Source organism: Papaver somniferum, chromosome 3 (genome assembly GCF_003573695.1).
Source record: "Papaver somniferum cultivar HN1 chromosome 3, ASM357369v1, whole genome shotgun sequence".
Taxonomy (NCBI): Eukaryota; Viridiplantae; Streptophyta; class Magnoliopsida; order Ranunculales; family Papaveraceae; genus Papaver; species Papaver somniferum.
The window spans coordinates 31,783,869-31,796,957 of record NC_039360.1 but is presented as its reverse complement, the minus strand read 5'-3'; the positions used below and the strand labels follow the sequence as shown (position 1 = coordinate 31,796,957).

The 13,089-nt window shown below is 36.2% G+C and overlaps 1 long non-coding RNA gene and 1 pseudogene across 1 annotated transcript; both read left to right on the top strand.

Annotated features, from left to right (window-relative positions):
* Positions 1-326: 326 nt before the first annotated feature.
* On the top strand, positions 327-947 carry LOC113361106. The gene is made up of 3 exons (XR_003364946.1): positions 327-457; positions 554-631; positions 701-947. It is a non-coding gene; the product is annotated as an uncharacterized LOC113361106 (long non-coding RNA).
* A 2,468-nt stretch (positions 948-3,415) lies between these two features.
* On the top strand, positions 3,416-10,561 carry LOC113355744 (annotated as a pseudogene).
* Positions 10,562-13,089: the final 2,528 nt, after the last annotated feature.

Below are 13,089 nucleotides of genomic sequence, written 5' to 3'. Positions count from 1 at the left end.
AAAATTCGTTTTTCATTTCGAGAATCAAATTGCAACATACAATAATAGAAAATTTTGAATACTTAAATGTAACATGTGTATTTTATACATAAATCCAAAAGCAGGTTATTGTATTAAATCTTAGGCAGTGAGATATTTATAATCAATTAAGAGCGTTCAGGTAGGCCTTCTTAGTTATATCTAATAAATTTACACAAAATATGGCTATCAGGTTAGCACTCTAGTCCAGTGGTCGAGTCTTTATTCAACGCAGTAAGGGGTCTAGGTTTCGAATATATCTACTCTCCTCCTCCGTCGTAATCCTTTTTACTCAAGAGTCAAGACTTCAAAGAGAAAGTCCCAAAATAAAAGGCCTCAATTCAGAGCCGGGCCCTGTACGTCGCACACTCTGAACACCCCAGGACCGGCTCTGCTCAGCATCTTTGGAGAATTCTCTGAACTTTTACTAGATCAAAATGTAAGTATCATTGTCATTTCTTGTTATTCTAATTTTGAATCTTTAGTTCATTGGTTCCTTTTTCATAACACTAATTTTGTTGTTTCTGGTGATTAGTTGAAAAAGAGAGAGATGCTTTTCGCCATAGGGATTTTAGACGATGTTTGTAAAGAACTGCTTCAATCCCATCTGGAGGTACGTACATTCAACATTGATTAGCATCTTAGTTTTTTATGCAGAGTTGAATTTCTAACTTTCAAACAGACAATTGAGGGCCGATCAAGTGCTTCTGCACTGGCAGGATCTGGTCGACAGAGAGAACACAAGAATCGGCAAACTGAGACTGTCACGCTGCCACACCATCGACAAAATTTGAGCCGTGCAGAGTGAAGGAGAGATCCGGTATGAGGAGAGGGCAAAGAACTCAGACTAAGAGGCGCTATCCTTGGTCTTGAAAAGTTTATTTTTCTTGTTCTTGTTTGTCCGTCCGTTTGTTTTTCTGTTTTATTTTCTTTCAGTGTTGCCAAGTTTAACTATTTTGGAGGTTGGTGTACTATCCCTCCTCTACTTTATATCACTTAGGTGCTCCTACTCTTGTTTTTCTTTTTTATTTGGAGATCTGCTAATACTATCTCGTGCCATCTACAACATCAACAACACTACTAAAAATCAAGGGATATTTTGACTTTGGTTTGGTGTCTATAAAAATGGTATACCTTTGTGTTTGGTGCCTAACATTGTCCAAATTTAAAATTGGGGTTCAGTCAATTTATTGACTTTGTTTGACCATCCAATTTAAAGTTAAAAATGTGAAATGACTAATTAAAATCCAACTTTTACTAACTCTACCCACTTTAATACGATTGACCCTTCCACCACCTTCGTATCAGCAGCACCAGCATAAACCTGAATTAAACTCTAACTCAAAAGCTAAAGCCCGACAGAAACTTGGTCATAATCTTCCGTATACAAAATTGGTATACCTTCATCAGTGTTATTGGCTTGGTTTTGAAACGTTTCACTGACTGTGGCTTGTTCAAGATAACTGAGAAATGTGTGAAATGGTCTAGCAACTGTGAGTAAATCAGTCAAGTTTACATAGTCTGGTGCTGGACCTGCTGGTGTTGGCCAATTAAATTCTGAATCTGTGCACTGATTTTAAATAAATGCTATCAAAATTAGTATTTACTCGGATATGATTCCCAAGTCAACCCACAAATTGAAGTACCAGCCAACTCACCATTACATTGACCGGCGGAAGGATCGTGGGTTTACTTTCTTTTACCACGTGTCTGTTTTCTTCTGGTTGGTGGGACCCAGACTAGGATGCATTTGTGTGGTGATGATAAGGGTTACTGTATCCTGTTATAGGGGCGGCGGATTCCATTAGAGGGATGGCGGGTAATAGGACAAAAAAGATCATTATATGGTAATTTGAAGTGTCCCTTATAAAAAAAAACAAAAATGATTAATTAACTCTTACATAATTTAGTGCTGATAATCTAGTTTAGTATTGATAATCTAGTTTAGTTTTGATAATTATTTAAATTTCACTTATATTTATTCTAAAACAAATCAAAATCAGATTTTTAGAGTTAAAAAAAAGTTTAGTGTTGAAAAGAAAAACTTTTATGATATTTGTGAAACCGTAGATTTTGATTCACTCAACCAAAATGAGTGATTCCAGTGACAAATTTGAGACGGGTGAATCTCTATATGATAGAGAAAACAAATACTACATTTCTCTTGATGGAGATCCGGATATGGAGTATTTGTTAGATGGTAGAGATATTTTAACCCAAAGTCAAGGTCAATCTCAATCAATTGAAGAAATTAGCCAATAAAGTGAAGAACCAAAGCCTGAAAATGACCAGTTATACTTCTAAATTAGTTCTCATTAGCTTTTTGTTGCTCAAAACTATCTAAAATACGTACAAAAAATCAAAACTTTTACATTTTCAGAAGAACTTACGGTTGGAATTATGTTCTTGACCAACCGTAACTCTGTGTTACGGTTCATAAATTATCGAATACCAACCGTAACTGGTTCAATTTGGGGAAAACCCAATCGGAATACCAGTTACGGTTGGTAAAAAAAAATTCGGTACGAACCGTAACGTAATTACGGTTTGAAACATGACAGCATATAGCAGCCGTAACAAATAACGGTTGGTAACTAATGAATCGAGACCAACCGTAACTGACTTACGGTTGGTAGTTCAACTAATTTTTGAACCGGATAAATTGCTAAGACACAATATGTTTTACGGTTGGTAAGGTTATTTGAGTTACAAGTCGTAACTCAATTACGGTTGATAACAATGACGCAAATACAAACCGTAAAAAAAATGAAACATCCAGAAAGAATTACGGTTCGTAACTTAAGTATTGAAACCAACCGTAAATCAATTACGGTTGCAAAAAAAATCGTAACTGGACATTCTTTCTCAAAATCAAGAACTTACGGTTGGTATTTGAGTTAAATGAACTGTAGCATCAACCAAATATATAGTTACGGTTCCAATTGGCGTTATTACCAATCGTAACTTACATGCTACACAAAAATTTCAATTTCAATTTTGTTCCAAAGCCCTGATTTTTGATACAAAACTGACTTCAATCTTCATCAATCTTCTTCTTCGGCATCTCTAATATAGTTTTCAATCAATGATTATCAATTTTTCAAATTTCCGATTAATCGAGGACGATGAAAATTTCAGTTTTAATGGAAGAGGAGAAGAGAAGATGAAGATGAAAAAAAACTGTTTTGATTCATTAGGTTTAGAAATAGGAGAGAACAATTATGTATTTTCAACCAAAAAAAAAGATATATTAATCAATTTACACCCCTATAGAACATCCCCTAACCAATTAGAGGGACATTGTTATCACACTTGCCACCCCTCTAATGGAACATGCGGTCCCTATAACAGGATTGTTACTTTAACACAAGGCAGTGAAGTAAAGTTGACGTTACATTTATGGGTGGGGGCGGAGAAATTGACAGAAACTTTTACAGTCATGGAGGAATAAGAAAGCAGAGGAAAAATTAGAATGATTTTACACCGTAAATCTGCATAATTCACTATGTTTATCCCGAGCAATCATCAAATGCAGAACGGTGAAGAGATTATTAATATGGATACAGTTGAAGATCTTACATCAAAGGCTTAGCACTTTACGAAAGCTATATCAAACTTCAGCAAAAAGTGAGTTTCTTGTTACTCTAATTTTGTATTCTGATTTATTCCTTTTTCAAAACCCTAATTTTGGTTTGTGCTGTTTGTGGTGATTAGTTAAATGAGAATCAAAAGACTTGTCTTGAAATGGATTTTTGACAATTCTGCTACCCAACATGTTCAATCTCAATAATCATTTAGAACTGATGAAATGAATTATTTATGGTGTGTCAATAATGCTTCATCCTTTAACCCCTATAGAGATTGTATAAGAACAGACATTTAATTAGATAAGTAATTTGTACAACTAGCCTGATTTCTTGCATAGAAAATGTGGTTTACTATTCTGTGACGATGGGTGTTTCGTATATGATTACAATGTTTCTATCAAAAGGTTTTGACATTAGTGTTCTGAATTTTCAGATTTACACCTAACTCGTTTGATGTGTGATTATTTTACGGTAAATCAAATTGTTTTTTTTTTTTAATTCTCATTTGGAGCTCAGGTTGTTGTGGAAACTCAATTTGTATTTGTTACTTGTTGCAGACCCTGTGTGGTGATACTTTTGTTTAAAATGCTTGGAAAATGAGCAAGAGAAGGGAAAAGAAAATGTGTCAAGTTTGGCAAATAATCCTAACTCAGCCCTCGTTGTTGCGATACATGTGGGGAAGGTAGATGATTCAAGGGAGACTTAGGAGACAGTCTATGAATATGTTCATAATCAGAATAAACAGATAAAGCTTATACAATAGAGCGGTCACAGAAATCCAGAAAGGCCAATGCTTGCAGCGGAAAGATCTTTGCCACTGTCCCACAAGACCATTTTGGACCTATACGACCCTGAGAAGAATTAGGGAGTCCTAGTAGGAGATTCCTGTGAAGATAGGTTGGAATGCAGCCATTGAGGAGTCCACTTTCCTCATGTTGTTGGAATTGCTGGAAAGTCCAAGCATGCTTTGCTATCCATCGCTCTATCTGGAGATGATATGCAGATGGTGACCATGGAGAGTGGTTTCCCTACGCATGAAGGTTAATTTTTAAAATTGTCACCCTTTTATTATAGATACTTGCTTTATGTGTTAGTGTTGATCAGTTTCCTCATATACTTTCATTTTACTGAGTTGCATTGATTCTTTGGCTAATTTGATGAAATATTTTGCCTGGCAAACAGTGGGGGCCGGAACCTCAGTGGTAACAAACGCACAAACAAAGTCCAAGCGGTTGATCAAGAGTTTGAGAAATCTTATGAAGCCTTGTGTGTGAGTTGCAAGAAAGGATATCCAGTCCGGGTTGTTAGGTACGATCTACTCTTAATCTTAGTTTCATTTGTTGGCGAATTAACTTGTCCAACGTAGATCACTTAAAGTGAAACAATTATAATTGGTTTGATGTGCCACTAATTTAGCTAATCAATTGACACTTATGTTAGCATGCTGAGTGCCATTTCATGCCGCTACTTGTACTTATTTTGAATTAAGTGAGAATTACTGATACTAGAACCCGGAGTTGTTGGAGGTGGACTCATTGCCTGTTCCTAATTTCTTGCAAGATCTGCATTGCTACCACTTTCAAACACATTGATGTTTCCAATACCCATGTTAATCTCCTTCAATCTTTGGTAAAAGAAAACCAAAAACAAACACTGTCACGGTGCATCCTTAGTACAGAGTTGGCTACCTAGTAACACCATTTTATTCTTCTTTTCCGTTATAGAAACCGTAGTGGAGTTAATAGTGGGTTAATGGGCAGAAATTTTGGGGCTAGATTTTAACGAATATAAAATAAGTTGAAATCTAGCCCAAAACTTTTTGCCCCATTTAACCTACTGTTATCTCCACTACGGTTTCTCTATCGGGAAAGAAGAATGAAGTGGTGTTATTGGGTAGCCGCCACTCTCTCTACTAAGGACCCATTGCACCATGAGGAAGTTTGTTTTTGGTTTCTTTTACCAAAGATTGAAATAGATTAACGTAGGTTCGAAGGGAGATACCAAAGGCCCGTGCTAAGACTAATGTACTTGGCACACAGAAGATCTGATCTTGAATGTGAATCCTTAGATACTTGAAGTCTGCCCTAAGAAAATGAATTGTTTAAGAAAGGTCAAGATTTACAAGTGTAAATGCGTGTACTTATTCTGATTGTGGCCGGTCACACGATGATATGAGGTCTACTTCATGATCTTTTACCTTTATAGGAAGTAATCTTGTTACATGGATGAGCAAAAAACAAGAAAAAAACTTCATGATGCAGATCGGCTGAATAGGCACTTGCATGACACTAAATATATGCGAAGCGATGTGGCTGATTCATTTCCTAACTGAATTGGGGTATTCACCTTGAGAATCAATTTATGGATATTGTGATGACAAAGCGGCATGTGAAATTGCTCATAATCCGATTCATCATGAATGAATGGAACTTGTGCATACAGAAAAGTTCTTCATTAAGGAGAAGTTGTATAATAAAATTGTAGAGTTACCTAAAGTTCAATTGGTTGATATTTTGACTATAGTTGTTCTCAGTAAGGTGTTTTTGAAGTTTATTGGCAAGCTGGGCATGAATGTCATATATGCAACAACTTGAGGAGAAGTGTTTGAGATTAGCCATATTGAGTAATGTAGTGTTGAGATCATGTCAATTTTTTTATCAGCAATTAATCTTCCCTAGTTAAATTTTATTTTTGAGATTGTTGTGTGTTGGGCATGCATAACTTATCCACTAAAATCATCTTTTGATTTTCAGATCAGAAGAAGCGCTCCTCTTATGCTCGAGAAACTGGGTTGCGATGCGATTGTATATACAGAATTGAAAATTGTTGGGATTCAGGTTTGGTTTTTCTCTTGTCTGCCAACTTCAAAATCTGGGCACATGCTGATTTTTCCTTCTGTTCCAGCATAGATCTGATGAGCATTGTCATTTTCAGGACTTTAGGATGTATAGGTATTTCTTCATTTGATGATGAGGTTCTTTATTTTTCTTTGCATTATATGTTTATATTTCTTTTCCCATCTCTACTTAATAATTGGAATCCATGGTTGTTGAGTGATAACTTATTCTCTGCAACATTGTTTGCAGTGATGTACACGGGGACCGTCCAAGCGTGGCAACACGTGCAACAGATAGAAAGGATAGTCAATTTTGCTCCCATCTTATTTCCACTTGTTTCTTTATAACCTTATTCTTCTACTAGTACTACATTTATTTCAGCTTTAAGCCATTTTCAACATGTAATTCTTCTACTAGTACCACCGTGCCTTTTAGATATTTCTACATTTATTTCAGCTTTAAGCCATTTTCAACGTGTAAATTCTCTTTTTAAGTCTCAGAGTTCTAGTTCTTACTTTTGATCTTTTTCTTTGAAGTCTTTCACATGTGTAACTTACAAAAGAGAATCGTGAATCTCTCTATCTTTCAGGATGAAGAAAGTTGCTGGAAGTGGAAAAAAACTCTACCTTACAGTAAAAAACGTGCATACAGATAATCCTGAAGACTGCAAGAGAGCCAAGAAAGAAGGGGAAAGGCGCATAATATGTCCATTAGAGATAAGGTTCGATCCATCTCTCTCTCTCTCTGGCCATTGCTAACACAACCATATTTCAACCATTAGAGATGAGGTACATACATCATGCACCAAGTATATGCAAAGTGATGTAGTTGAAACATCTCCTATCTGAATTGGGGTATTTGCCTAGAAAATCAATATTGTGATGACAAATCGGCATGTGATATTGCTCATAATCTGGTTCATCATGATTGAACAGACATGTGGATATAGACAAGTTTTTCAACAATAAAATTGTGGAGTTACCTAAAATTTTATCTAAAGATTGATTGGGTGATATTCAGACTATAGTTGTTCCAAGTAAGGTGTTTCTGAAGTTTATTTGCAAGCTGGGCATGAATGACAAGCTCAACTAGAGAAATAGTGTCAACTTGTAGAGAAAAAAAAACTCAATCAATGAAATTCCGTATAGTCTGTTTAAAATTGAAGCGGGAACAATATACCACATTCCGAGTTCAGGGTGAGGGCTAAATATACCACATGACACATGGCGCAGATTCAAAGCGGGAACAACTAAATAAAATGAAATCATCTATACCGTAACAATTCTTGGCTTAGCTAATAAGTTAAGGGGTATTTACGTAATCTCATAATTTTTATGAAAGAGATTAGGATTTAGGGCAGAAATGATCAGATCTTTTCTTACTTCTTTCTCTCTATCACACTTAAGCCTCTACTCTCATTAATGGAGTCCCTTTTTAGGAAACAAACCTACCAAATTCACTAGGATAGAAATAACTGAAATCTGATTGAAAATAGAAACAAACTTATAAAATAGAAACTGTTGGGATCAGTAAATTCAATTTTGGAAAGTGTGGGTAGTCTGTTTAAGCCTCTGGGGTGTAGTTTGTTACAGAAATTTTCATCACAAAAATCCTTATACTTTGATTTGCAATGGAAAATCCATCAGTATTGAATGGTGAAAGTGCTGATTCAACTTCTTCTTCTTCCTCTTCTTCTTGGTTAACTTATAAAAGAGCCAGGAGGGCTAATGGAGAAGAAGAAGAAATTACATCTGACAACAAGAAGACTAAATTTGTATTACCCCCTGATTTTCTTGAACCACTGAATAAATTTGAAAAGGAAGAAAAAATCGTAGCATCTTTACCATTATCTTCATGGAATCCTGGAGATTCCAATACTGCTCAGTTATTTTGTGTTCCATATTGTAGGCAGTTCTGGAAGGCAGGGGATTATGAAGACAGTTCTTCGGGACGTGAAGGCGATAACGACACTAATTGATGGTATGGATCATGTGAGGGTGCATCCAAGGTTTCTGCATTCTAATGCGACCAGTCATAAGTGGGTTCTTGGAGCTGTTGTGGAGCTGCTGGACAATTCTCTAGATGAGGCCATCAATGGAGGTAAATATTGTCATGTAAATATGCTTTTAAATAAGAAAGATGGTTCTAGGATGTTGCTTGTAGAAGATAATGGTGGTGGTATGTCTCCGGGAACAATGCGACACTGTATGTCTTTAGGGTATTCTGCGAAAAGTAAATTAGCGAATACAATCGGTCAGTATGGGAATGGTTTTAAAACTAGTACAATGAGGGTTGGAGCTGATGTCATTGTGTTCTCGCGATATCCTGGAAAAGATGGGGGAAGGGCTACGCAAAGCATTGGCTTACTGTCGTACACGTTCTTGACGTGCACTGGCAAGGAGGATATTGTAGTTCCCATACTTGATTATGAGAAAAATTGCGAAGATTGGAGCAACATTGTACAAGCATCGTCATCTTCAGTCGATTGGAATAAGAATGTAGAAACAATAGTGCAGTGGTCTCCTTATGCAAGCGAAGCTGAGCTTTTAGAGCAGTTCAATTTTATTGAAGATCAAGGTACTCGGATAATCATATACAATCTTTGGGAAGATGAGGAAGGAGCTCTAGAACTTGATTTTGAGTCTGATATCCATGACATTCAAATTAGAGGTGCCAACCGAGATGAAACAAAGATACAAATGGCAAAGGATTATCCTAAATCTGAGCAATTTTTGACTTATACGCATTCGTTAAGGAGTTATTCTTCCATTCTATATCTTAAGCCTCCACCAGGATTTCGGATCATTTTGCGCGGTCAAGATGTTGTGCACCATAACATTGTGAGCAATATGTACAAGTTAGAAAATATCAGATACAAACCAACTGGTCTTGATAGTGCTACAGGGAACGCGAAGCGTGTGATAGGAAAAATGGGGTTCCATAAGGATGCAAAAGTACACCTCGGCATCCAAGGGTTTAATGTATATCACAGGAACAGACTAATTAAGCCATTCTGGAGGGTTTAGAACACTCCATCAAGTGGGGGGCGTGGGGTTATCGGTGTGGTGGAGGCTAACTTTATCAAACCAGCTCATGATAAACAAGATTTTGAGAAAACAATTATGCTTTCAAGACTGGAAACGAAATTGATAGATGTACTAAAAAAATACTGGAATAAACACAAAAGTGCTATTGGTTATTTTGACCCGAAACATATGAACACTCCAAGCACGTCACGCAGTGGTAGAGCTCGACGTTACTTGCCTAAACCCAACTACCTGGCCAATGCAGAGACTACAATCCCAGTGGTCAATGCAGAGACTACAATCCCAGTTATGGAGAAGTGTGATTCGCTTTCAATTCATTCAGATAGTACTAGAAGAGGGACTCTTAGATCTGCTCGAAGAGGGAAAGGCAAGCAGGGGAATGGATGTAAGAATCATGAGGGTACAGGAATGAGTGTGGAGAATGGAAAAGAATCAGGCGTGATTGTCAATGTCAAGGAGAAGCCAGCTGATCAGAACTTAGCTTCAGAAAGAAATGAACAAGTAGCTGATTCGGGTACAACTTCTGGCAATAATTTGATAACTGAGAATCTCGAATGGAGGAACAAGAAAAAGCGTACGACTGAAATATTATCAAGTGATTCGAAGAGCAAACCAGAATTACAGAAGGAGAAATGTCGATCCTTGGAAGCTCGATTGAAAGAAGCAAATGATAACTTTGAGGTACTGGACAACGAGCAAGACACACTTATCGATTTATTTTCAGAGGAAAGGACTCGACGAGATGCTGTAGAAGAAAACTTGACTAACAAATTGAAGGCTGCATCCGTTACTATACAAGAGCTGCAAGATAAGGTTTGCCATTTTGAGAGGAAGAATCTCATCAGCTGATCTCAGAATTCATAATAACCTCAGAATTCATATTTAGTTTGTCCATCCATTATGGATTTCTCAGTCTTTCTTAGTTTATCATTGTGTTACTATTTTGTTACAATCTTCACTTGATGAATTTTCAAGGATATTGTTTGACGCGTCAGAGTTGTAATTGACAGTTGAAATTCAATTTGATAGGTAATGAATTTACATGTCAGAAAATGCATAATTTTGTTTCAGCGGAAGTGTAATGCCCTGGACATACCAACAGCGGGACATTTTGTGATTTCTTTGATTGATGTTCCCTCCGTCCCATTTTACCTCTTTTTTGCCCGACTAATTCTGGGCCCTATGTCATTTATTTGGGCTCATCACTTGAAAGAAATATTTAGAGTAAACTCAAAAACCCATTAATCAATTAGTCTGACTGATGGCTAATTTATACTCCCTCCGTTTCTGGAAAAAGGATACTTTCACTTTTTCATTTTAGCAAAAACAGAGGGAATATATGACTAAATTGGTGTTAATTTGGGTATTAATAGATGTTTGATCTTGTTAATCTAGCAATCGACTAATATTAATTGATCATCACCAAAACATGAAAGCTTTTTGATTTTTTTGTAAGATTTTCGTTCGAGGAAGGGCAAAACGTGATCTAGGAAGCACAAAAATCGTAACTGACTTGTTTATTGGGATCGATTATATTTTTCTAACTCAGACCAAATGACCCCGTTAATATTAACTAAAGAACTCACGCACATCCCTCAAACTCCACCACCACTCTCTAAGGCTAACCCCTATGGGCTAGATTGAACTGCTAGATTGGCCAAAAAGTGTTGAAAATCAAGAAAAAAATGTGGGAAAAAAGTTAACACTACTTCTGGATACTTCTCTCTCCTAGCAACTGCCTGCAGTTCAACTAGAAGCGAGATTGAAACGCTGAATCATTCAGCGTTGAAAAAATGACATAAACGCTGAACCATTCAGCGCTAGGTAAATGTTTTTGGTAGAGAAAGAAAGTGAGACGTATTTGAGAGGAAAAAGAGGGAGAGAGAGAGGGAAAAGAAGGAGAGAGAGAGGAAAAAGGTGGAGAGAGAAATAGTAATGATTAGTATAAAATCATGTGACGTTGTTTGGTTCAGCGTTCAGCGCTGTTTTATTCAGCGTTTCGCTGCTAGATTAGAAATACCATAGGACTTAGAAAGTTGCCATACCTGACGTGGATGGCCAATCTAGCTGCTAGATATCTAGCAGCTAGGGGTTAGCCTAACTCCATCGACGCCCCATCTCTGAGAAATAAAGGCTAACTACCACTATAGTTTACAAAAATATTAATGATTGGCGATTACTAAAGATAACTTATGCATCTCTACCATCCCTAACAAGACGATTAATGAATGATTTTAGTAGTTACACTACCTTCACGATCATCTACAAATAATTGGCAAGATGCGAATAACATTCATGATTCATGGACAACATGTTCAGTACTTAAATGAGATGGGATCCATTTATGAATCCCTAAACCAATGGTGCGACCAACATCAGAAAAAATTAAGAATTACAAAAAAAGGAATAGATTTGTGAATCGGTGATTGCAGTTACATCAGAGCTTTTCTAATAGAATGTATGTGAAGATAAATGTTTAAATTCGCATATGATAGACATTCATTTTTCCAAAATTCTTCTCCAACCGTAACTTCTTAAATCAATGTGAAAATGATATGGCTTAATTCTGTTAGACATCCTCAAGGTGAATGTCTAGTTTTAGACATTTATATTAAGGATATCAAGCTATCCTAGTAAGAGCTTCTCCAATGGAATGTGTGTAAGGATAAATGTGTAAGTCCACGTAGATCCATTTTCTCTAAAATCCTTCCCAACCCTAACTTTTTTAATCAATGTAAAGATGACGTGGCTAATTTTGGGTTCACATCCTCAAGGTGCATGTCTATACTAATTAACAAACTAGGTCAAATAGCACCATTGGATATGGATTTTTTTCCCCTAATTTTAAGAAAAAAATATGAAGAGGATGCCTTGTTTGTGTTGCCACATAGGAAACGCACACAATGACCATTGCAATAGCTCTAAGCTTTTTCTCAACTAAAATAATCAAAATATTAAATAACCATTGTTAGCTCTAATAAAATCTTAAAATCACTAAATATAAAATTTACATTTAATCAAAAAAAGATGACAAACAAAACCATTGGAGATAAATAATTTTTTTCCTGAGACTTAAGAAGAAACTGGGATGAGGATGTCTTTTTTGTGTTTCCATCTTGGAAACACATACAACAATCATTGGAGAAACTCTCAATAAAATTGAGATTCATACGTTGGTTCAATGGAAGAGATCCTTGATTATTTTATTTTTTTAGTAGCTTCATTGATATTACTTGACTTATTTTTAGTATTTCATTTTGATCGTTGGTTAGTAGATGGTGATAGGCAGTGGTGGTAATGAGAACTCAACGACTCAATGGTGATTATTATGGGGTAGTTTAGTCCGAGTTTGAGAAATACATTGAATTGGTCTCAATAAGCGAGTTTGACTGCGTGTTTTGCTCTCGCTCTAACAAAAATATTTTTGTAATAACATCAACCAAGAGTAGGTGGATGTTCATGCACTCCTTGGCCGATTTTTTGGTAATGTTCTTCATTCATGAAAAACACCTAGAATCGATGGATGTTAATAATTAATATATAAACGATTTGTAAGAATAGGTGGTTGTGGATGTTTTTATAAACATATTGTGACATTTA